A 24366-nucleotide genomic window follows, 5' to 3' on the forward strand; every position below is an offset into this window, starting at 1 on the left:
TTGTTTAAACGAGCTCGTGTAAGTGGAACTGAGACAGCTTGGAAACAATTTAAACTTGTCAGGAACAAAGTACGCAATCTCTCCAAAAGGGCGTACAGTGAGTTCGTAACTGATTTGTTTAAGAAAAGAGATAATCGGAAAACTTTCTGGTCTTTTGTGAAGTCCAAACGCAAATCTTCTCAATCTACCAATTCTTATTTCATCAATGGTGAAAATATAAGTGACCCATCTCGGATTGCAAATGAGTTTAACTCTCTTTTCGCCAGTTTTTTCTCCGGATCCACCGACCAGGACCGTGTCACTTCTCCCACGTTGGAATTTCCCCCGTTGGAACGTTTTTCCATCACTTCAACTCAAGTTTCGTCTGAGATTCGGAATCTTTCCGCACACAAAGCATATGGACCTGATGGTATTAGCGCCCAAATGTTGAAACTTGCTGCCCCAGCCATTGTTCCTGTTCTCACAACTTTTTACAACCACACTCTTGCTTCAGGTTGTCTTCCAAGTGCGTGGAAACGTGCTAATGTAGTGCCCGTCTTCAAAAAAGGAGAAAAGAGCAACTTGATCAATTACAGACCCGTTTCTTTGACTCCAATAATCTGCAAGCTTTTAGAAAAAATCTTGTGTCGTCAAATTCTCAACCACTGTCAAATCAACGGACTTGTAGCTGACCGGCAACATGGGTTCATTCCTGGGAGGTCTTGTTCTACAGCATTGGTGTCAGCTAGTTCTCGATGGCTTCAATCTTTGGACGCACGGGTACCTGCAGTGGATGTAATCTCCTTAGATTTCAGTCGTGCGTTTGACACTATAAGCCACGATATTCTTGTTAAGAAACTCCAACTTTGCTACAACATAAAGGGTGCTGCTCTTGACTGGATTGAGTCGTTTGTAACAAACCGCCTGCAACGAGTTGTCTACAAAGGCTTTACTTCAGACTGGCTACCGGTCGGTTCAGGAGTGCCACAGGGCTCTGTACTTTGCCCCCTGCTCTTTGTTTTGTACGCGAACGATCTTCAGCTTCAACTTTCTTCAAACCTTGTACAGTACGCAGATGACACATTTTAGTTGAAAAATGTTACAACTGACGCGCCGGATTCTCTACTTCAGAAGGACCTAAACACTATAGTTAACTGGGCTAAATTGAACTGTTTGCGCTCAAATGCTGACAAGTGCAAATCGATACGGTTGACTTGGCGACGTATGAGCAAACCAGAATACAATCTTGGAAACTCCCCCCTGGAATGTGTGGACTCCATCAAGCTTCTAGGCTGTATATTCCAGGGTAACTTATCTTGGGATCTACAAGTGCAGGCTGTTACTTCAAAATGTAATAGACTGATTGGTTTGATTCGCCTCATCTCTGGCAACTGTCCTTCGTGCGTATCGCTCCATTTGTTCAAGACTCTTGTGCAGCCAATCTTGGACTACTGCTCACCCGTCTGGTGGGTTCACCGTAAAAAACACATCATATCAATCTAATCGGTACAGCGCAGAGCCAGCAGGATGATACTTCGGCAAACATATATGGAACAGCCTTATCAAGAAAGACTGAAGACTCTGGGTCTTATGTTGCTGTCTGACAGAAGAATTTTTTTAAACATTTGCTTTATTGTAAAACTGTTGATGTCCACTCGGTATAGTTTTATGAATGACTTAACTAATCTGTCTAAAGTCAACTCCCGTCACACAGAATTGCTCACTTTTCATCACCTAAAACCTAGGACGGATGCTTATAAATTTTCTACCATTGTTCGCTTTCCTAAAATGTTCTCAGAGCTCACTTTGGATACCAGGAATGTTTTGATTTTGGAGGGGTACAAGTCCTTTCGTATGAAGCTGAGGGGGGAATTTTTAGTATGTTTAAAGTGCTAGTGGTTTTAATTGTCTAAGGGGTCTTTGTGCTTTTTGGGTGGTGTTTGGGGAGGCTCTCTGCTATCATTGTCCTCGAGCCCAGTGGGTTGGCATGAATCTGTGAGGGTGCACTCTGTGCCAATTTTATTTTTTCTGGGGTTTTTTAGTCCATTCTATGTTTTTTATTATTTTCAATTGTTGTCCCTTCCTCTTATCGCTGCGGTGTTTTGTTGTGGGTGTAGTTTTTTGTTTTCAATAGTCTGATTTTGTTGTGTTTTAATGATTTCTATTGTGTGATTCTTAAATGTTTCAGTGCAATCACCTTTTTATATTGTATAATTATATTTTTATCGTTGGCAGGGGTCTGGTTTTACACATCTTTTGATGACAGTTTTATACTTTTGTTTTAGCCTTGACAGCCCCTGTACAACTTGCAACTATTGTGTATGTCTAAAGATTTAAAATAAATAAATAAATAAAAATGCAGCAAATGTTTTGTCGGGCGGCTGATACTGGTATTGGGAATAGTGTCATCATTTGTCATTTCAACTTGGTTGACAAGGGGGTCTGATATTTAACGTGGGGGGGGGTCTGGCAGGCCTAATGCAGCAAAACCTTTGTCTGGTGGCTGATACTGGTATTGGGAATAGTGTCATCATTGGTCATTTCAACTTGGTTTTAGGTGGTTCCTCAGATGTTTAACCCAGGAGAGGGGGGGGGGTGTCTGGCGGGCCCAATTCAGCAAATCTCAAGTTTGGTGGCTGATACTGGTATTAATTATAGTGTTATTGGTCCTTTCTCTATCTGGTCATTTCAACTGCGGTTCCTCTGTTGTTTAACCCAGCTACTAGCATACTTGTTGTTATTAAATTATGGGCTCTTACGTTTTAAAAGAATACCAGGTCGACGCGTGGGGTCAGGGCTGGAGCTCCAGAAAGGGGGTGTTTTTAGAATTATGTATTTCAAGAGGCAGTATCACTGAGTATGGATTGAATTTTTGGTGCATCTTCATAAACCCTTGGAGTATCAAGAAGACGACAGGCCTAACCATGCCGGATTAACATGAGTTGAGATTTGTGAGTTTGGTGTTATTTACCGAGCTTTGTTTGTTTTGATTGGCTGTTTGCAGGGAAGAGGTTGAATCAAGGAAGAGGCTTAGTGAGAACAATGCAGAGGACAAGTAGTTTATTTATTTGTTTATTTATTTATTCACCCAGGCTTTAAAAACTTCAAAACACACAGCAACAATAAGTAGAAATGTATAACTTTTGCATTATTAGTAAAATAATTAGAGACATATCAACAAAAAGCAAGCAGAAGCCTATATGGATTGCCCAATAGGGAACCAAATCACTATTCAGTTCTTGAATTGGTCTCAACATTTTGACTAGCTTGCTCTAGCCATCGTCAAGAGACTGACTCCGGGGTAGTGCAGTTACATATGATCCTATAAAGCTAAAGTAGCTGGGACAACTTTCTATACCTGCGCCAGGGTATATTTACAAAGCAGGACAGTTCTTTTCAGAACAAGTTTCCCCAAAATCTGATATTCTACTCTTTGCGGTAGTAAAATAAAGCAAGACAGTTCTCTAAAGAACAAACTCTACCTGGCAAGTAGAAACACACATGGTGTTTGTTACCGCAAACCAAATACAATTGATACCTCACCATGCAAAGCCTAAATTCTTTTGTACCCTTTTCACTGATGAAAGAGGTTTCTAAAAAAAGTATTGCCTTGTTAGTGATTTCCAATCCATGTTTAGTTTCACCTCACATGTAGGTACTTTTTTCCCCAAAAGACTTCGTTGGATTAAAACACAAGTGCTTTATTTGTCTTTAAAAAGACAAATTTGTCTTTAAAAAGACAAATAGGTAATTAATATCTGCAAATTATTTATTATGGCCCATCAAAATGAACTAGGCATTTCTGAGCTTTTAAGAAACTGGTGATTGTTAAATGTAATACTGTAAAAAATTAACTATGCCTAGTGCTAGTGATCAAATGCACACAAAACATGCAACTACACATGTAGATCCTTCAGACTGAATTTCTTCGTTTAACAGCAGCTGATGTAAATTTGTCCGATATTTGTTGTCTATTGTAGGTTGCGTAGAGAAGCCCTACAGAAGTACATTCGGCGAGCAGTAGCATCTAGACAAACGGTAAGTACAGTCTTTCTAATGATTTTTCTCCTGTAGATGATCAGCGTATATTAATAGAAACATGAGTCTTTAATCAATAGTTCTTTTCCTAACCAACACTATTCAAAAAGAGACTCACACGGTGTTATCACAAAATGTTCTTATAGTTATAATTCCACCATACAAAGTTTCAAATTCTACTAATGGTGGTGGGCATCAAATAGGTGGGGGTGGGGTGTGACAAGGGGAGAGGGGCACAAGATCAAATGTCCCCCCCCCCCATCTTTTTGACCACCTTGATCATGAAGCCAAAGTATTGCACTGTGTAAGACCAACCCTGTGTCTCGCCATGGGCATTAATCCTGGGGGCTAAGGGACCTTGTCAAAACTCATCCTGGACAGCCAACGGACGGGCGCCCGTCCAGGACCAGGTTTCTGTCCCATGTTCAATTCCCTTGTAGTGATTACTTTATCGGACGGGCTATAGGACGAGCTCGCAGTGACTGGCCTTCACCAGAGATCATTTGTTTACAAACCGCAGAGTGTTTAGATTGCTATCTACTGGAAAACAAGCAGGGGGTCTCCCGAGGGCCAGTTTGCGGTTTCACACTGGGCTTCAATGACCTTGAGTATTTACTACAGACAAATTGGTCATATCTTAAGCTCTCTGTGCATTTCAATTTGTAACTTTTTAACAGGATGGGTTTCAACGTTTTTATTTCAGTCTGTGGACAAAATTGCAATTGTCTTTATTGTCTATGTTGTTCTTCTGCGTCAATAAAAGCTTATTTAATTATTTGAGATCCTAGAGAATCAGTTTCAACATATCAACAAGAAAAGTTTTCGAACAAACGGGGTACCTTGTTTTATTACAGTTTGGAACAATGAGACGGATCCGATTCTCGTATCTTTCACTATTAATGGTCAACTTAAACTTGAAGGCACTCGAATGTAATTGTGTTGCATCAACCCCCCAAAAAACTCAGTTCATTAAAAAGTTTAAATCGGTCGGGGTGTTTTTAATTACAGTATATATACTTAATTTAACTCATTATCAACAAAAGGATAGAAGTTTTATGCACTTAAAATGTACGCATTTTAAATAGATATCTTACAATGGTATTTTCAAAATTGTACGCAGTGATTATAAAATGTTAAAAAGCAAACGGTTCTTACGGTATATATTTCCTTAAAACAAAAGTCACAAACGTCAAATGATGAATTAGGATCAACACAATAAACAGTCAGTTTTATGTTTATGCATGTTGGTGCCATTCAATCTAGTGGGACAACCCCTTTTAAAATCTTTAGATTAAAATCTAATTATTTGAGAAATCCATGTTATTAAACAGCACCTTTACAATGATGTATCCCTTTTGATGCATCGTGATTGAATAGAAATTATCCTGAAAGTAATTTAGACAATAAATAACCTTGGAACATCACCCCACAATCCAACAAGTTTGAAGTGTTATGGTCCATTTTTGAAGGGTATAAATCTTTGAAGGGAATTTCCTGTGTATGAACGGGTGGCCATGATTAGCATCCATGTGGTTATTTTTCAAGATGGTGGATAATTTCACCAATATTGCAATAAGTTTTCATTTGATGCTTTATATTTTTCATTGGTTTAATTTTTATAAACCTATACAATTTAGGAATGGAGAATAAAACACCGTTAACGGTTTACATGAGCTATGCTAGTATAATCTTTCCTACAGTGACCTCCAAACAGTCAGTCCAGACTTGCCCCAAACCGCAAACCCCAGGTTTGTTTAGTTAGTGTTTAATGAGCCAGTGAAACCGCAGAGCGCTCAGTGGGGTGCCTTGGGTACTGTGTATCGGACGGGAATACACATTTCATCGTGTGGAACCTTGTTCCATATGAACTCCCATCCTGTGGCCCGTCCGACAAAAATGTGACATCGGACGAGCCTCGTCCTGTGGTCTGTCCAGGATGAGTTTTGACAAGACCCCTAAGGATGACACAACTTTTTAGAAGGGTGGGGGACACTATATCAAACGTCCCCCTCTCAAAATTGACCGAAGATTGCACCACAGAGCATCTAAAATGCAGAATTTTCCCGTGCCTATAGACGATGTGACCTCTGACATCACACGAAAACCATAACATGATTCGCGCGCATACTGCCAGGCAAAACCTTTGTGTTTTGGCAGCCAGCTAGAAAATGTACGCAATCTTACTGTGACTGCGCAACTCAGGTGCCCGGCGAAACATGACGTATAGAGTGTTTTGTCAACAGAGGGTGGTTTGAATGTAAACATGGTCACATCGTCTATAAGCGGGCCTGGACCCTATGCTGTTTGGCTTCTCACACAAATGCTCAAACATTATGATTGATGCCATTGACGGGACACAGGGTTTGGTCTTATACGGTGCAATACTTGAGTTTCAAGATAAAGACAAGTCATTAGATACGGCAAACATTTGAGTTTATGCCCTCCACCCTTCAAAAATGGGGGGGGGGGGGATAGTCCCTTCCACTGTTTCAAGGGGGAGGTGCAATTTTGTCAACGTTTGAGCAATAGTGTGAGAAGCCAAACAGCATCTAGGATCCAGGCCTGATTAAAGGCAGTGGACACTATTGGTAGTGACTCAAAATAATTATCAGCCTAAAACCTCACTTGGTAACGTGCAATGGGGAGAGGATGATAGTATCAAACATTGTGAGAAACGGCTCCCTCTGAAGTGTCCTAGTTCCCGAGAAAGAAGTAATTTTTCATGAAATTCATTTCAAGATCTCAGATTTAGAATGCCAGGTCTCGAAATCAAGCATCTGAAAGCACACTACTCTGTGTGACAGGTGTTTTTTTGTTTTGTGCATTAATATCTCGCAACGACCGATTGAGCTCAGATTTTCACAGGTTTGTTATTTTAGGCATTTTGAGATACACCAAGTAAGAAGACTGGTCTTTGAAAATTACCAATAGTGTCCAGAGTCTTTAGGCGAGCCCGGACTCATTTGCCCCCTACAACTTGTGTCATGTATGTAGATCCGTACTTGAAGATGCTGTTAACTCAAAAGGTTCTACTGCTGCTCACATTTTAAAGGCTTTGCTCTATTCCATTCTTTTTGCCTCTTGTTGACAGTTGCCCTAAGATTGCACCACAGAGCATCTAGAATGTGAACTGTTCCCAGGCCCTTAAACGGGCCCGACCCACGCCGTAAAGGTTTCACACGAGCATGCTTATAGATCCGCACATGAAGATGATGTTAACCAAAAAGGTTATACAACTGCTGCTCACATTTAAAAGGCTTTATAAATGTTCTGTTCCATTCGTTTTGCCTATTGGCCTAAGTTTGCACCAGAGAATCTAGAATGCAAAGTTTTGCCCAGGCCGAAAAAGGTTTTGCGTTCCGCTTTATAGCATGCTCCATCTTTAATTGGTTTGCCCTACCAACAAGCCCCCACCCCCTTTATAGAATTTCCTGTCTTAATCCACCCTTGACGATGCTAGGAATGAACCGCCGTCTGAGCATTATATGTAGAAATAATTTGTATACGCAGCTATAATTGAATTGGTTTTTAGCTAATAACCAGGATAGCAATTAAATGGTGCATCATTTGTCATAGCTCGAAATAGCCATTAAATTCCAAGATCTCAGATGGGGCACATCTTCCCTCAGACTCATAAGATTGCACTAGAGAGCATAAATGGCCTTAAAATTTTCCTGGGGCCCTTAAGCGAGGCGGGACCCCACGCCGTAGATGGTATGACTAACGATGTTCCTCCCCCCATCTTTCAAGACAGATTGACGTCGATGCTAATGGTCACTCTAAACAAATTATAACATTATGAATGTTTTCTCATTTTCTCAGTTGCACAAAACCCAAGAGAGCAAAAGAGCTGAGCTGGAGAGTCAAATGAAGGATAACAAGAAGCGGAGGAAGACTCTGTAAGAGACACTGTTTTTTTTCTTATTCAAGATTACATCTCAGCAACACCGTACTTAAGGGTTTGGATACCTTTTGTACAACACAAAACTCAATGTCAACAGATATACATTAAACTATCCGGTTTGAAGATAATGGTGGTAGAAGGCTTCTAAAATATTACTTGCCTTGCTGAGGTTGTAAGTTTTGAGAAATGAGTAAAACAATATTATGAAAGTAGTTTTTGTTTCATGAAACAAAAGTGATCTTAGCATGTAAAACGTATTTACGCTACTCTCCTGAAAACCTTGCTGTTTGATTTTGCCTTTTGTTTTCTTCGCAAAACTTTAAAACTAATGTTGCTAAAATTGTATAGTACATGTACATCATTCACAGTGCATAGGGATTTATGTAATGGGCAAAATTGTTATACAAAAGGTACCAAAACCCTTTAAAGATACAACTTTGTACTTGTTTTTGAGATCGTCATTCCTTTTATCGATTGTCCCTGAATGAGAATGCATTTATTAACTCAACCATTTCTGGGTTTATAATTTGTTTTTAACCTTTACACTGATGTGTTTTAACCACTGTACCCTGTGAAAACAAATATAGTATGCAAATCACTCGAGTGGGATTTGAACGCGCGACCTTTGCATTGCTAAAGCAGATGTCCTACAACTAGACCACCGAGCTAGCCCGATGGCTAGAGGCAGCTCAAATCCTGGGTTTAAAAAACTGACTGACCCATAACCCTATTAACAATAAATAATTGTAGTGCCAGTAGTAAAAATTCTTGTTGTTACTGTCCAAATTGCTTGTATTAGAAATGTAAAGTTATTGTGTAATGTTTATTTTCATCTGCAGCACGCAGCAGCGCTGGAGTGGGAGTGAAAAGATCACCTTTTGTCACAACAGTGGAGTCAGTGCTACTATACGGAGATGAGACCTAGACCCTAACCACCAGGATGGAGAAGTCTCTGGATGGTTGCTACACCAGGATGCAGCGTATGACCCTAAACATCCCCTGGCAAGACCACATGAGAAACTCCAATCTGTATGCTGGCTGGCCAAAGGCTACAGAGAAGATCCGTGAACGCCGCCTCAAGCTTGCTCGGCACTGTGTCCGCCACTCAGAGCTTGCCCCTTGCCCAATCATCCTCTGAGAGCCCACCCAAGGCAAGGCTTCTCGTGGGAGAAGATGACTCTCCTACCTAGACACACTGAAATGAGACATCGGCTTGACCAGCGCTGAAGAACTACGCTCCTTCATGCTGGACCGGAACATCTGGAGAAAAATCACTGAGCAGGCTCGAGCCTCTAGATGGCGCTTGACTTGATTGATTGGGAGTATGATTCAAACTGCGAGCAGCTCATCAGGCCTCATCCAAAACACCTGTAATCATAGTCTATAGTGATGGTACCCAAGCCCATCAAGAGAGCCCCATAGTCTGCCGACCAGAACACCAATGGGAATCTTGAGGTTCAGGTGGTCACCAAGCAAAATCCTAAGGAGAGGTCAGATAAGACTGGTGAGGTCCACCATTTTGAAGTCCAGTCGCTCAGACGACGTCATTTTTGTCACAGTGATGAATTTGGTAATGCTTCACCAAAGTCAGTCGGTTCAGAGCCTCCATCGCCAACACGATCAACGGAGAAATCTCCAAGGAAAGATGCTGTCATCCCATCACCTTGGGGTTCACCACAGAAATCCCAAGGTGATGAGCTCTCTGCAGCGTTTCCTGGTCATCACACCAGAAGCATCAGCCATAAGAAAGTACCGGAAGAAGGCGTCAATCCCGAAGTTTTTTAAACAGGTTTTATTGTTTTGTTATCCTTGAGTTTTATACATATTAACTGCAACAATGACGCTACAGTTGTACCAGTTGCTTTTAAATGTATTAAACCACCTCAGATGTATAATTATTTAACTTGGCTTTTAAGACACTGGACACTATTGGTAATTGTCAAACACTAGTCTTCACAGTTGGTGTATCTCAACATATGCACAAAATAACAAACCTGAGAAAATTTGAGCTCACAAAGTTTTATACTATCACCCTCTCCCCATTACTCATAATCAACTGGTATGCAGTGCTAACCCCTAAATGAATTAGCACCGTGGACTTGTTAATGCCTTTATCAAATTATGTGACAGGATGCCATACACAAAGCAAACCCTTTCCATAAGGGCATGAATACAACAACAAATTAAAAAAATTATATGATGTTATATGGGATAGTAGGGTTTGTATAAAAAGCAAAACTTATAACAAGGAACAAAGTTAACTTACTGTTTTAAAGGCACTGTACACATTTGGTAATTACTCAAAATAGGCCTTTATTAGCATAAAACATTATTTGGTAACGAGCAACGGAAGACTGTTGATAGTATAAAACATTGTGAGAAACGACTTCCTATAAAGAGATAATTTCTCACTAAAATAATATATATAAAAATTGGCCAGAAGCACACTATTTTATACAACAAGGGTGATTTTTTCTTTCATCAGTTTCTTGCAACTTCAATGAACAGTTGAGTCCAAATTTCCACATTCTTGTTTCTTTATGCATATATGTTCGGATACACCGAGTAAGAATACTGGTCTTTGACAAAAACCAAACGTGTTCAGTCCTTATTGTTTTTGTTTTTTTAAATTAAGATGCGTACTGCCTGTGATAGTATTAACAAACCATGCAATGTACTTGTACAGTAGCATTAACATCAGTACCCAATTTCATATAGCTACTTTTAGCAAGCACAAACAATAGAGTTATATATAAGAACTAGAGCGCGCACTGACCTATATACGCGCCCCGGTATGCGAGCAGGCGGCCATTTTTTAAGTTGACAACACAGCTATCTCACAGCGTGTGTTTGTGCGGCCATTTTGTAAGTTGAACAAACAGCATCGCAGTGTAGTGCTCTGAAAACCTGTTGTTTCCAGTCCGCCGTTTCGAAAATACCAGGGTCTTTTTGAAACGCAGGTATTTTTACAGGTCAGGATCCAAAAGTACTTAAAGTCTGCTATATCCATTCGCCGTTTCTAAAACGCCCAGATAATTCGAACCCTGATGTTGTAGCGCCACCAACTGGCGGTGTATTCCTCGGCTGCTGAAACGGCGGAGATCCTGAAACTGGTCCGTGAACTGGACCACACAGCCGGTGTGTATTTTCATAATTGTAAGGGCCTACAATAAGTATTCTGGCAAGGGAAGATCTATTAAGGTATGTTATGGAAAACCAAAGCAAAATTATTTATTTTGGTAGCGTACCTTACTTCAGTCATCAGTGTTCAAACAAGAGTACTTCTTTTATTGACTCGAAATTGCCCAACTTTAACTTGCATATTCCTTTGTAAAGTACATTACTTACCAATGCATAGTACACAGTACATGTGTACATCATAAGACATGTGCAATATTACCAGATACAGTACTTCTGCAGTATTATCTAACCTGCACCAATAAAATGCCTAAAAACTTTACAAATGGTCACTCAGGATTATGTTACACTTTAAAAAAAGGTCGGAAAAGTTTCCGTATGGCGCCACCACTTTTTCATTCGAAATAAAATAATATAGTATCTAATTTACCTGATTGATATATCCCTTTTTGTAAAAATGAGTGAAAAGGTGGTGGCGCCATACGGAAAGTTATCCAAATGGTCAGATTTAGCGGAACTTGAGTGTAGTAGGCAACAAAATAGTTTGTTAATTCGGTTCACAATTACTGACTGAGCATTTTGATTGACACCAGTATTAAAGGAACACGTTGCCTTGGATCGGACGAGTTGGTCAAAACAAAAGCGTTTGTAACCGTTTTTTATAAAATGCATATGGTTGGAAAGATGTTTTAAAAGTAGAATACAATGATCCACACAAGTTTGCCTCGAAATTGCGTGGTTTTCCTTCTACTATGTGAACTAACATGGTCGGCCATTTATGGGAGTCAAAATTTTGACCCCCATAAATGGCCGACGTGTTAGTCGACGAGGTAAAAGGAAAACCACGCAATTTCGAGGCATGTTTGTGTGGATCATTGTATTCTACTTTTACAACATCTTTCTACCCATTCGCATTTTACAAAAAACGGTTACAAACGCTTTTCAAAGACCAACTCGACCGATCCAAGGCAACGTGTTCCTTTAATGTTGCACTATGTCTATGAGTATGATTGAATGATGATGATGTTGTTTTGCAGAATTATTATGGGCACCTGAGTGGCTGAAAGGCAGTGGACACTGTTGGTAATTGTCAAAGACTAGTCCCCACAGTTAGTGTATCTCAACATATGCATAAAATAACAAACCTGTGAAAATTTGAGCTCAATTGGTCATTGAACTTGCGAGATAATGAAAAAAAAAACACCCTTGTCACACGAAGTTGTGTGCGTTTAGATGGTTGATTTCGAGACCTCCAGTTCTAAATCTGAGGTCTCGAAATCAAATTCGTGGAAAATTACTTCTTGCTCGAAAACTATTGCACTTCAGAGGGAGCCGTTTATCAAAATGTTTTTTACCATTAACCTCTCCCCATTACTCCGTACCAAGTAAGGTTTTGTGCTAATTATGTTTTTGAGTAACTACCAATAGTGTCCACTGCCTTTAAAGTCAAATTTGAAAAGTTGCAAAAGCCCATTCACCCAATTCCAGAACCTTGGGAACTAGCACTTAAGCATCACGTACTAGTTGCGATACGTAACTCTCCTCCCGACGGCCGCCAGGCCATAGGGTTACGAGATTCTTTTGATCGGAAACAGTTGATCTGGTCCAACACATACAATTTCGACAGCTAGTCACCAGATTTGCCCCATCTTTACCACTTTCAAAAATCATGACACAAATTCTGAGGGTACGAACTTAATCCGCAATGTCTAATGCAGCCTTCCATAATACTCAAAACACCATTTAGAATATTTTTCGAAGAACAATGGACAAAAACTTACAGATCCTGGAGCGATTCCCAGGTTCATATTTTGAACCTGTCGCATCAAACGCATTATTTTGTTGATGGGCTAAATGGGCTAAACCATTCTGTAAAATGGTTCCTGACTATTGAAAGTAAAAGTTAAACTTTTTTTCGTTGGAGCAGGTGATACTCTTTGAAATACCATTCACTCAAACAAATCTATTTTTTTATGTTTGGGGCCAAACATCTGACATAGCATCTTTTAGCCGCTCAAGTGCCCTTAAAGGCAGTCGGACACTATTGGTAATTACTCAAAATAATGTTCAGCACAAATCTTTTCTTGGTGACGAGTAGTAGGGAGAGGTTGATGGTATAAAACATTGTGAGAAACGGCTCCCTCTGAAGTGCCATAGTTTTCGAGAAAGAAGTAATTTTCCATGAATTTGATTTCGATACCTCAGATTTAGAACTTGAGGTCTCAAAATCGACCATCTAACATGTCCTAACGCACACAACTTTGTGTGACAAGGGTGTTTTTTCTTTCATTATTATCTTGCAACTTTGATGACTGATTGAGCTCAAATTTTCACAGGTTAGTTATTTTATACATGTGTTGAGGTACACCAACTGTGGAGGCTAGTCTTTGATAATTACCAAAAGTGTCCACTGCCTTTAAATCCTGTGAATTGAGTCAACCAATTATTTTATTGCATACTAATTCAGGTTCCGATAAATCTGACCATTTGTAGGAAGTTAAATACTTTGTTAGTGCAGTTTAGTTATTTTAGTGAGTTTTATTGTGTCCATATTATTTAGTGATTTATGGTTGTACATTTACTCTTTTTCGATGTGCTTTTTACATACATCTAGGCCTAAATCCCATGCCATATTCAAAATTCATCAAGAGGGACCAATACAATACATCAGGCCTGTATGCTATTGCTTCGTTTTTGAAAGGGCAAGCGCACCAAGGCATTTTCTCTTGGAAAAGGGGAGGAAATTATAAATTTGTACTGGAGCATTTCAAGGGCACCAAGGCAATGACCAGGGGCCAGGGAGGCAATCACCTTTGGTGCCACAGTGAAGTATCATACATCTAGGCCTAAATCACATGCCATAGATTAGTCCAAATTCATCATGACAGACCAATACAATACTACATGTAAATAGCTTCATACATGTTTTACTGTTAGTTCATGTCAGCGCTATGACAGAATTAGTCTTTAAACAATCTAGTAATCTGCAAAAATAAATTAACTGATTTTTGTCTGTCTTTCTTCTTACATAATTTACAAGCTAGATCCCAGTGTAGCCGTTAACATCCCAATGTCAACACGCACACAAGTAAACTTTCAAGACGTTTTCCTAAGCCCAAGACAAAACAGGTGTCAAGGACATCCCTGTGTAGGAAGAAGCATTCTTCGCCCAGGTCCGGTGAGAAGGTGGCTCGAAGTAGTGAGACGTCTCACAGTCGGGATTGAGAATCGACGAAATTGGAGGAAAATACACCCTGCAGAAGAATGGATACAATGAGATTGCTGTTGTGGCTGAGTGTGAGGTAACTTTTACAAGATTCAAATCCATCAAAGTCAACAATCGAGCAAAGCAGAGGTTACTTTGTATTGGGATTAGTGTTGTGGGTCATTTAAACATGGTTTTATTAGGCTACTCTGATGTGGGGGGGGTGTGTCTGGCAGGCCTAATGCAGCAGAAAACTTGTCTGGTGGTTGATACTTATTGTATGATGAATAGTGTTATTGGTCATTTCAACTTGGTTGGAGGTACTTTCTCAGATGGCAAACCCAAGGAGAGGGGATAGAGGGTGTCTGGCAGGCAAAAAAGAGCAGACAACTTGTCTGGCTGTTGATCTTTTCTTTGAAAATAGAGTTACTGGTCATATTCAACTTGGTTTCAAGTGGTTACTCCAATGTTGGGTGAGGGGGGGGGGTGTCTGCATTGTCTGGTGGCTGATACTATGTATTCGGTATATTTTTTTGGTAATTTCAACATGATTTCAGGTGGTTACTCTGACGGGGAGGGGGGGTTGTCTGGTGGGTCTAATGCAGCAAAACTTTTGTCTGGCGGCTCAAACATGTACGTTGTTTAGGAAATAGTGTTTTTGATCATTTCAACATTGTTTCATCGCGTGGTTCCTCCGATGTTGGGGGGGGTGTATGGCAGCCTAAAGCGGCAGACAGTTTGTATGGCGGTTAATGCTTGTATGGAGAAAAGTGTTATTAGTAATTTCAACTTGGTTTTGACCAAGAGAGGGGAAGGGGGTGGTGTTCTAAGATGGTAAACCCAGGGGGGGGGGTGGGTGTCTGGGCGCAAAATGCAGCAGACAATTTGTCTAGTGGCTGATACTTTTCATTGGCAATGCTGTTATCGTTCATTTGAACTTCGTTTCAGGTGGTACTTCGGGGGGTGGGGGTGCTTTCCATGGCAGGCCTAATGCAGCAAAGCAGAGTCTACTTTGTATTGGGATTAGAGTTTTGGGTCATTTAAACATAGCTTCATGGGGCTCCTCTGATGTGGGGAGGGGGGAGGTCTGGCTGGCCTAATGCAGCAGAAAACTTGTCTAGTGGTTGATGCTTGTATGAAGAATAGTGTTATTGGTCATTTTCAACTGCAGGTACTTTCTCAGATGGTAAACCCAGGGAGAGGGGATATAGGGTGTCTGGCAGGCAAAATGGGGCAGACAATTTGTCTGGCTGTTGATCTTTTCATTGGGAATAGTGTTACTGGTCATATTCAACTTGGTTTCTAGTGGTTACTCCAATGTTGGGTGGGGGGTGTCTGCATCCTTACACAGCAAAACATTGTGTGGTGGCTGATACTATGTATTCGGTATACTTTTTTTGGTCATCTTAACATGGTTTCAGGTGGTTACTGTGATGGTTAACCCAGGGGGTGGGGAGGAGGGGGGTGGTTGTCTGGCGGGCCTAATGCAATAAAACAGTTGTCCGGCGGCTTATACATTGTTTAGGAAATAGCGTTTTTGGTCATTTCAACATTGTTTCAGGTGGTTCCTCCGAGGGTGGGGGGGGGGGCCTAAAGCGGCAGACAATTTGTCTGGCAGTTAATGCTTGTACATGTTGTATGGAGAAAAGTGTTATTGGTCAATTCAACTTGGTTTTGACCCAGAGAGGGGGAGGGGGTGGGTGTCTCTTGAGGCAAAATGCAGCGGACAATTTGTCTAGCAGTTGATGCTTTTCATTGGGATAGTGTTATTGGTCATTTCAACATGGTTTCAGATAGCTCCTCCGATGTTGGGGGAGGGAGGGGGTGTGTCTGGCGGGCCTAATGCAGAAGACATGTTGTTTGGTTGTTGATACTGGTTGGAAGAGTAGTGTTTTTATTGGTCATTTCGACTTGCTGGGAGGTAGTTCCTCAGATGGTAAACCCAGGGAGGGGGCGGAGGAGGTATCAGGGCGCGCAAAATGCAGCAGACAATTTGCCTCGTGGTTGATACTTTTCATTGGCAATGGTGTTATTGGTCATTTGAACTTGGTTTCAGGTGGTTCCGATGGTGGGGGGGGGGGGGGGGGCGGTGTTGTCCATGGCAGGCCTAATGCAGCAAAGCAGAGGATACTTTGTATTGGGATTAGTTTTTTTGGGTTATTTAAACATGGTTTCATAGGGCTCCTCCGATGTGACGGGGAGGGGTGTGTTTGGCTGGCCTAATGCAGCAGACAATTGATCTGGTGGGTGATACTTGTATGGAGATTAGTGTTGTTGGTCATTTCAACTTGGTTGCAGGTATTTTCTCAGATGGTAAACCCAGGGAGAGGGGATAGAGGGTGTCTGGCAGGCAAAATGCAGACAATTTGTCTGGCTGTTGATCTTTTCATTGGGAATAGTGTTACTGGTCATATTCAACTTGGTTTCAAGTGGTTACTCCAATGTTGGGTGAGGGGGGTGGGGGGTGTCTGCATTGTCATGATTGTCTGGTGGCTGATACTATGTATTCGGTATACTTTTTTTTTTTTTGGGGGGGGGGGGTGTCTGCATTGTCATGATTGTCTGGTGGCTGATACTATGTATTTAGTATACTTTTTTGGTAATTTCAACATGGTTTCAGGTGGTTACTCTGATGCATAACCCAGGGGGCGGGGAGGGTGTTGTCTGGTGGGCCTAAATGCAGCAAAACATTTGTCTGGCGGCTCACACGTTGTTTAGGAAATAATGCTTTTAATCATTTCAGCACTGTTTCATCAGGTGGTTCCTCCGATGTGGGGGGGGGGTGTATGGCAGCCTGTCTGGTTGTTGATACTTGTTTAAAGAATAGTGTTATTGGTCATTTTCAACCCAGGGAGAGGGGATAGAGGGTGACTGGCGGGCAAAATGCAGCAGACAATTTGTACGGATGTTGATCTTTTTATTGGGAATATTGTTACTGGTCATTTCATTTTGGTTTCAGGTGGTTCCTCCAATGTGGTCATTTCAACATGGTTTCAGGTGGTTACTCTGATGGTTAACCCATGGCATGGGGGGGGGGGGGGGGGTTGTCTGGCGGGCCTAATGCAGCAAAACATTTGTTTGGCGGCTCATACGTCGTATAGGAAATATTGATTTTGGTCATTTCAACATGGTTTGAGGTGGTTCCTCTGATTTTTTTTTTTGGGGGGGGCGTGTCTGGCGGTTGATACTTAAACGAAGAATATCGTTACTGTTCATTTCGACTTGGTTTTAGGTGGTACCTACAATGTTTGATTCAGCTCATTATATTGCGTCTTTGTTGGGTGTCCATGGCAAACATCCATATCTGACTATGTCAGGTTATCCAGTAAATGTTCTGTACTCAAATATTGGTACCTTGTTCGTTTAACCAAAGTGCTCTGGGCTCTGGATGAGACAAGACCAACACAACTTGAAAAAGAGTCAAGGAACGGAACTGTTATGTAGGTTTTTAACAAACACAGATAGAGATGATGAATATTTAACAGCATCATTTAAAGACAGTGGAAACTATTGGTAGTTGTCAAAGACCAGTCTTCTGTATCTCAACATCTATTATGCATAAAATAACAAACCTGTGAAAATTTGAGCTCAATTTGTCGTCGAAGTTGCAAGATATGAATGAAATAAAAAACACCCTTGTCACACGAAGTTGTGTGCTTTCAGATGCTTGATTTCGAGACCTCAAATTATAAATCTGAGGTCTTGAAATCAAATTCGTGGAAATTACTTCTTTCTCGTAAACTACGTCACTTCAAAGGGAGCTGTTTCTCGCAATGTTTTATATTATATAACACCCAAGCAGATTCTTGCCATTTGATTGCAGGATTGTCCGTTACGTGTTAGCAAATAATCTGAGGTCTTGAAATCAGATTCATGGAAAACTACTTTTTACTCGAAAACTATGTCACTTCAGAGGGAGCTGTTTCTCACAATGTTTTCACAATGTTCTTTATTATCGAACTCTCCCCATTACTCGTCACCAAGTAAGGTGTTATGCTAATAACTTTTTTGAGTCATTACCAATAGTGAGCATATGAACTTCTCTTTACAAGGATTTCACTTACTTATTTTTCTGCTCTCATATTTTTCTTGTTAAGTACCAACACCCACCACATTGATAGGTGCCCAGTCCTGCTGTGATTTATTTCGTTATTCATTTTTATTTCAACATGTCTTGTAATGTTTTGTATTCAGGGGGTGTTGCTAATTTATCATCCGTCTTCTTATCTGTATCTCCAGGTCCATGCCTTTTTTATTAAACTGTGCTTGGAAAGACTGGTACCAGGGAAGACTGCCCAATACGCTTGCCAGAGTTTTTAAAGAAGGTATTGTTTTCAAACGAATCCATACAATTCATATAATTCATTCGGATTACAACAATAGCTGATGGTACTGTACTTGTTTGTAGATTACAACAATAGCTGATGGTAGTGTACTTGTTTGTAACAATAGAGAAAAACAAAATAAATACAGACAAAATAACAGTTTGTGAAGATTGGTATAAAAACCTTGTTGGTCTTTGACATTGTAAGGTTGATTTTTGGGGGTTATAATTGTGCAGTATTTCTATCTTACGTGACATTTTGGTTTATCTTATTTCATTTTTTTTCTCATGTTGTGTGTGTGTTTTTTCGGCATGTTCTTACTGTATTTTTAACCAAATAACTTTAATCAGTCAATCAATCAATCAATCAATCAGTCAATTACTCAACTAATGCTAGTTGTTTATTATACAGAGTGCGATCCACTGTATAACCAGCCGTTGATTTCACCAAACTCTTCCTAACTTAGGATATAATCTAATGGCTTAGGACGAGTTAAGTTCCGTAACCATACTAGTTAAGACACATTGAACCCTTCCTTAAGTTGGGATGAGTAAATTGTCCTTACTCTAGATCGGGATTAATCCTAGACTTGTGGACAAGTCATTAAATTGGCCCCACGCGCTGAGATAGTGCTCGCATGAGAGCACTCTCGCGTGAACTGATGGTTTCCGATTATGACTCTGAGGAGTCATAATCGAGAGAGAGCACTGTCTCAGCCCGAGGGGCAGATTTAACGACTTGTCCACAAGTCTAGATTCATCCTAGACTTGTGGACAAGTCGTTAAATCGACCCCACGCGCTGAGGAGTCCAAATCGGGGAGCCATCAGTTCACGCGAGAGCACTGATCTCGTGAGAGCACTATCTCAGCCCGAAGGGCAGATTTAACGACTTGTCCACAAGATTAATCCTAGACTTGTGGACAAGTCGGTAAATCGGCCCCACGCGCTAAGGAGTCGAAATCGGGGAGCCATCAGTTCGCGCAAGAGCATTGATCTCGTGAGAGCGCTATCTCAGCCCGAGGGGCCGATTTAACGACTTGTCCACAAGATTAATCCTAGACTTGTCCACAAGTCTAGATTATTCCTAGCTTTTTTTTTTTTATTGCCGGCGTTTGCAGCAAACTTCGGGTCAGGAAAGTGTGGACTTGGGGAAATTGACATGGCAAGGCTCCCCACTATATCTCTGAATTGCTTCAAGTTTACACTTTGTCATGGAGTCTTTGATCATGTTCCATGCTTCTCCTCATTGAACCCCAGTCTCAACACTCATGGAGTGACAGGTCTTTTTCTTCAGCTTTGCCATGCATCTGGAACATCATCATCATCATCATCATCGTCGTCGTCATCATTCTCTTAATACATTATGGGGACGTTAAGCTGCCAAACCAATGGGTTCTAATGCTCTTCGCCACAGCTGCCATGCAGATACTCAAAGTCCGCAAGGTAGGCAGGGGCGGGATCCTCCCCGTGCGTCGACATTCAGCTTAATGGTCACATGGGAAGGTGTATCCTCTGGGATGTCATCAATGATGGTGGTCTCCGAGATTGTTGCATTAGTGATGAAGTAGACACTTTAGGCTGAAGGCTTGGAGCCTTCCTGTGTCGTCTGCCCGGAGTGTCCATGTTTCTGAGCCAAAGAGTAGGACGAGGAGGACACAGGTAGTAAATACCTTCAGCTTGGTTGTGAGCTTCAGGCGTTTGTTTCTCCAGACACAATCTCATTGGCCAAAGGTGGATGAGGCAAGTCCAAGACGTCGGAGAATGTCGGGGGAGGATGAGCCGGAGGAATGGATGTCACAGTCGAGATACCTGAACTTCTGTGTAATTTGGACAGAGTTACCCTCAACGTTGACTGAAGCAGGTGTTTGGCGGAGGTTGGTACAGTTCTGGATCTTGGTTTTTGCCCATGATGTGTGCATCCCCATCATCTCAGCTTCTTCCTCGAATCTTTGGAGTGAGGAACAGTGCAGCGTCGTACTGGCACTCTCTACCACTTAATCTTGGATCTTTTCTTTGTACCACAAAATTTAAATCTAATCAAAACTTATCTTATGCCACAGGTTTTCAATTAGGACTAATTTTGTTGTGTCTGTTTTCTTTAATTTTGTTTTTGGTTTTTACTACGCCTTGAACACCCAGCATGGTGGATATGTGCACATTACAAGACTTTAGTTTTATCATTACTTTTAGTTAATACCAGGCAGGCCAACCAAGGGTATTTTTTAATTTGGAAAAGAAAAAGAGCTAACACCAAAACAAACCCAGTCAATTAATTATTATATTTCTATCGGATTTCTTTATTTTTCTTAGATAGCCAGCACCACATACTTCTTCGCAAGAGAGTACTCTTTCCAGCCAATCAAATGGATCACTACAAGAAATCTCGCTTGGCCAATCAAAGCAAGCCTCTTATAAAATGAATGAAACAACGGCTCAGATTGGTCAGACACCTAGACGAATCAGGAGGTATGATATTCAACCCTGAACTATTAGTAATAAAAAATGGTATAATAATAATAATAACAAGTTCTTATATAGGGCATTTCACAATAAACCGTATCAATGCGCTTTACATTAGTCCCCTGGTCATTGAGCCAATAAACATCCCTTTAATCTTTCTCAGCTCCCATTAGGGAGTATACAGCCCCGAGCTGCTGTGCACTCCAAAAGCTTTTCATTCACAATATCAACCTCTACCCTGGCAGGTACCCATTTATACCCCTGGGTGAAGAGAAGCAATTATAGTAAAGTATCTTGCTCAAGGACACAAGTGTCACGACCGGGATTTGAACCCACACTCCGGTGAATTCAGGCAGAACTTGAATTCGATGCTCTTAACCACTCGGCAGCGACACTCTATGATAAACAAGTTTTATTTATCATTTCGAAAATTGGTGTGACTTCGAAGTAAAAGTAGTGACATTTTGTGAAGTTATAACACTTTCAAGTAATGTGTTTTAATGGTTTTCAAATTCGAAAACAATCTGTTTATTATGTCTATAACACTCATGTATGCAACTATGGTGAAATTGGCGTTTCATGCATTTGTCACTTATTATTATGTCCTGAGTAGCTCGGACATTATTTTATTAAAAAAGCACTGGACACTTTTGGTAATTGCTCAAAATAATTGTTAGCATACAAACTTTTTTGGCAACAAGCATTGGAGAGCTGTTGGGGAGCATTGTGATAAACAGCTCCCTCTGAAGTAATGTGGTTTTTTAGAAAGAAGTAATTCTCACTGAAATAATTGAATTTGATTTCATGACCTCAGAACTGATTTTGAGGTCTCAAATTCAGGCATCTGAAATCACACAACTTCGTGTGACAAGAGTTTTTTTCTCCCATTATTATCTCACAACTTCATAGTATGAACAGTTGAGTTCAAGATGTTGAGATACACGTAGTGAGAAGACTGGTCTTTGACAGTTACCAAAATGTGTTCAGTGTCTTTTTTTTGACAAGGTTAGATTGAAAATTGCAACCAAACTTTCTACTCAGTCCTGCTAGGGTCATTTTTTATTTGAAGAAATTAATCAATGTATTTAATTCAACTTTTTTCTGTTTTATTAAAGGCACTGGACACTAACGGCAATTACCTAAAATAATTGTTAGCAATGGAGAGCTGTTTATGGTATAAAACATTGTGAGAAACGGATCTCTCTGAAGTAACGTAGTTTTTTAGAAAGATGTAATTTCTCGCAAAAACATTTGCATTGAGTTCAAGACCTCAGCTGAGTTATCAGCTGATGTCTCGAAACTTTTGCGACAAGGGTGTTTTTTTCTTTCATTATAATCTTGCAAGCTCGATGACCAGTTGATTTCAAATCTTGACAGGTTTGTTATTTAAAGCATATTTTGAGATACACCAATGAGAAAACTGGTCTTTGACAATAACCAAATGTGTCCAGTGCCTTTGAACATTTCAAATGTAGAGGCTAGTTTAATAATGTTTGATGCAACTTGTCCTCCGTCTTTATGCATTGAAATGTATGTAATAAGATTGTATTTCTGGCTTGATCTGCTTAGTGTCTTGCCATTTACAAGATGCCAAATGCCAAGTCTCCGTTTTAACTCTGTAAATAAAGTAAGTTTTTAACCAGTTTAAAAAACGGGTTTAAATGTTACTTTTAATCTTTGGGCCACAACCCCTCTTGGGTTATAAACTTAGGCATGTTCTTATAAGTCTTAGATAAAAAAACTTTTATTCAAAGGCCATTTTCACTATTATACTATCACCCTGATATTGTTTCACACTCAAATAACCATTTTCTCCTGCGTATAGGATGCCGTGTATCTGAGCTTTAAGGTAGACACCAAATCACATTAAATCTATCTGTGTGGCTTATTTGGTATCTTAGAAGTGAGAATCATGAATTTAATTTTAACAAACAATTGATATGGTGGTAGGCTTTTAATGTATGTTGTTGAACCGCCACATTTATTTGGTTGATTTTTCCTTACATGCCAAGTGCCTTGTATCTTGTATGCAGGAAAGGACTGAAAACAAATCACTGAAATCATTCTGATCGGTAAATTTTACTGTCCAAGTTCTTGGTCTACGTTCTGTTTAACTGGGGTCCCTTGCTTAATTTTAGCATGGTTGTAAACTGTAGCAATGTTTAACAAAATTTCGCAAGAACACTTGGGCAGTAGAAACAAATTGTTGTCCTTTCACATGACTACATCTTTGTAAAATTTAACAACCATGCTACAATTTAGCAATGGACCCTTGCTAAACGTGCTCTCGTGTAAATTAAGCTTTAAGTGTGATCTGTAAACTCGAATAATACTTCTTGTTTTACGAGTCGATATGGTGCTACCTAGGTGTCTGTAATTTTATACATTCTCGTTTCTTGTTTCGTTTTTGTTTTAGTTAAAGGCAGTGGACACTAATGGTAATTTCTAAAGACTTCTCTTCACAGTTGGTGTATCTCAACATTATATGCATTAATTAACAAAGCTGTGAAAATTTGAGCTCAATCGGTCGCCGAAGTTGCGAGATAATAATGAAAAAGAAAACACCCTTGTCACAGGAAGTTGTGTGCTATCAGATGCTTGATTTCGAGACCTCAAATTCTAAATCTGAGGTCTCGAAATCAAATTCATGGAAAATTACTTCTATTCCGAAAACTGCATTACTTCAGAGGGAGCCGTTTCTCACAATGTTTAATACTATCAACCTGTTCCCATTATTTGTCACCAAGTAAGCTTTTATGCTAATAATTATTTTGAGTAATTACCAAAAGTGTCCACTGCCTTTAAGCAACCAAAAAGTTATCTTAATATTTTTTTTTCACAAATAAAAATAAACAAATAAATAAATAAACAATAGGAGAGAAGAGAGAAAAAACTAAGCTAAATAAATTTGGAAATAATTTAACAACAAAGAAGATTGGATACAAAGCAAAATATTGTAGGAGAGGGTTTTGATTTCATTCTTTGTCAAAGACCACTTACTATAAAAGCATTCAGTCTTTCTGAATAATTTCCAGGGTCTCCATAATTTGTCTTGAAAGATTGAGAGATTGGGTCAATTCTAAATCGGTATAAACGTATTGCTCGCCTAAGAAAATCAATTACATTTTAAACAAATCTTGTTTAAAAGCTCACGACACTACTGGCAATTATTCAAAATAATTGTAAAAAAAATAACAACTTACTTTACCAAAAAGTTATCTTAATAGTTTTTTTTGCAAAACAACACTGAATACAAAAAAAAAATTAAAAAAAATAAAAAAAAATAAACAATAATAATAATAATAATTATAGCTAAT

The 24366-nt window shown here is 39.9% G+C and overlaps 1 long non-coding RNA gene across 3 annotated transcripts; it reads left to right on the plus strand.

Annotated features, from left to right (window-relative positions):
* The first annotated feature begins 8789 nt into the window (after positions 1-8789).
* LOC139951338 (uncharacterized) lies at positions 8790-23401 on the plus strand. Of its 3 annotated transcripts, XR_011787755.1 has the most exons (5): positions 8790-9710; positions 10954-11122; positions 14104-14361; positions 18504-18589; positions 20900-23401. It is a non-coding gene; the product is annotated as an uncharacterized lncRNA (long non-coding RNA). The 3 variants fall into 3 exon arrangements; XR_011787754.1 differs by lacking the exon at positions 8790-9710 and having other exon boundaries at positions 10673-11122; XR_011787753.1 differs by lacking the exons at positions 8790-9710; positions 10954-11122 and having other exon boundaries at positions 12420-14361.
* The last annotated feature ends 965 nt before the right edge of the window (positions 23402-24366 follow it).

The sequence above is a fragment of the Asterias amurensis genome, chromosome 19 (genome assembly GCF_032118995.1).
Source record: "Asterias amurensis chromosome 19, ASM3211899v1".
NCBI classification, from domain to species: Eukaryota; Metazoa; Echinodermata; class Asteroidea; order Forcipulatida; family Asteriidae; genus Asterias; species Asterias amurensis.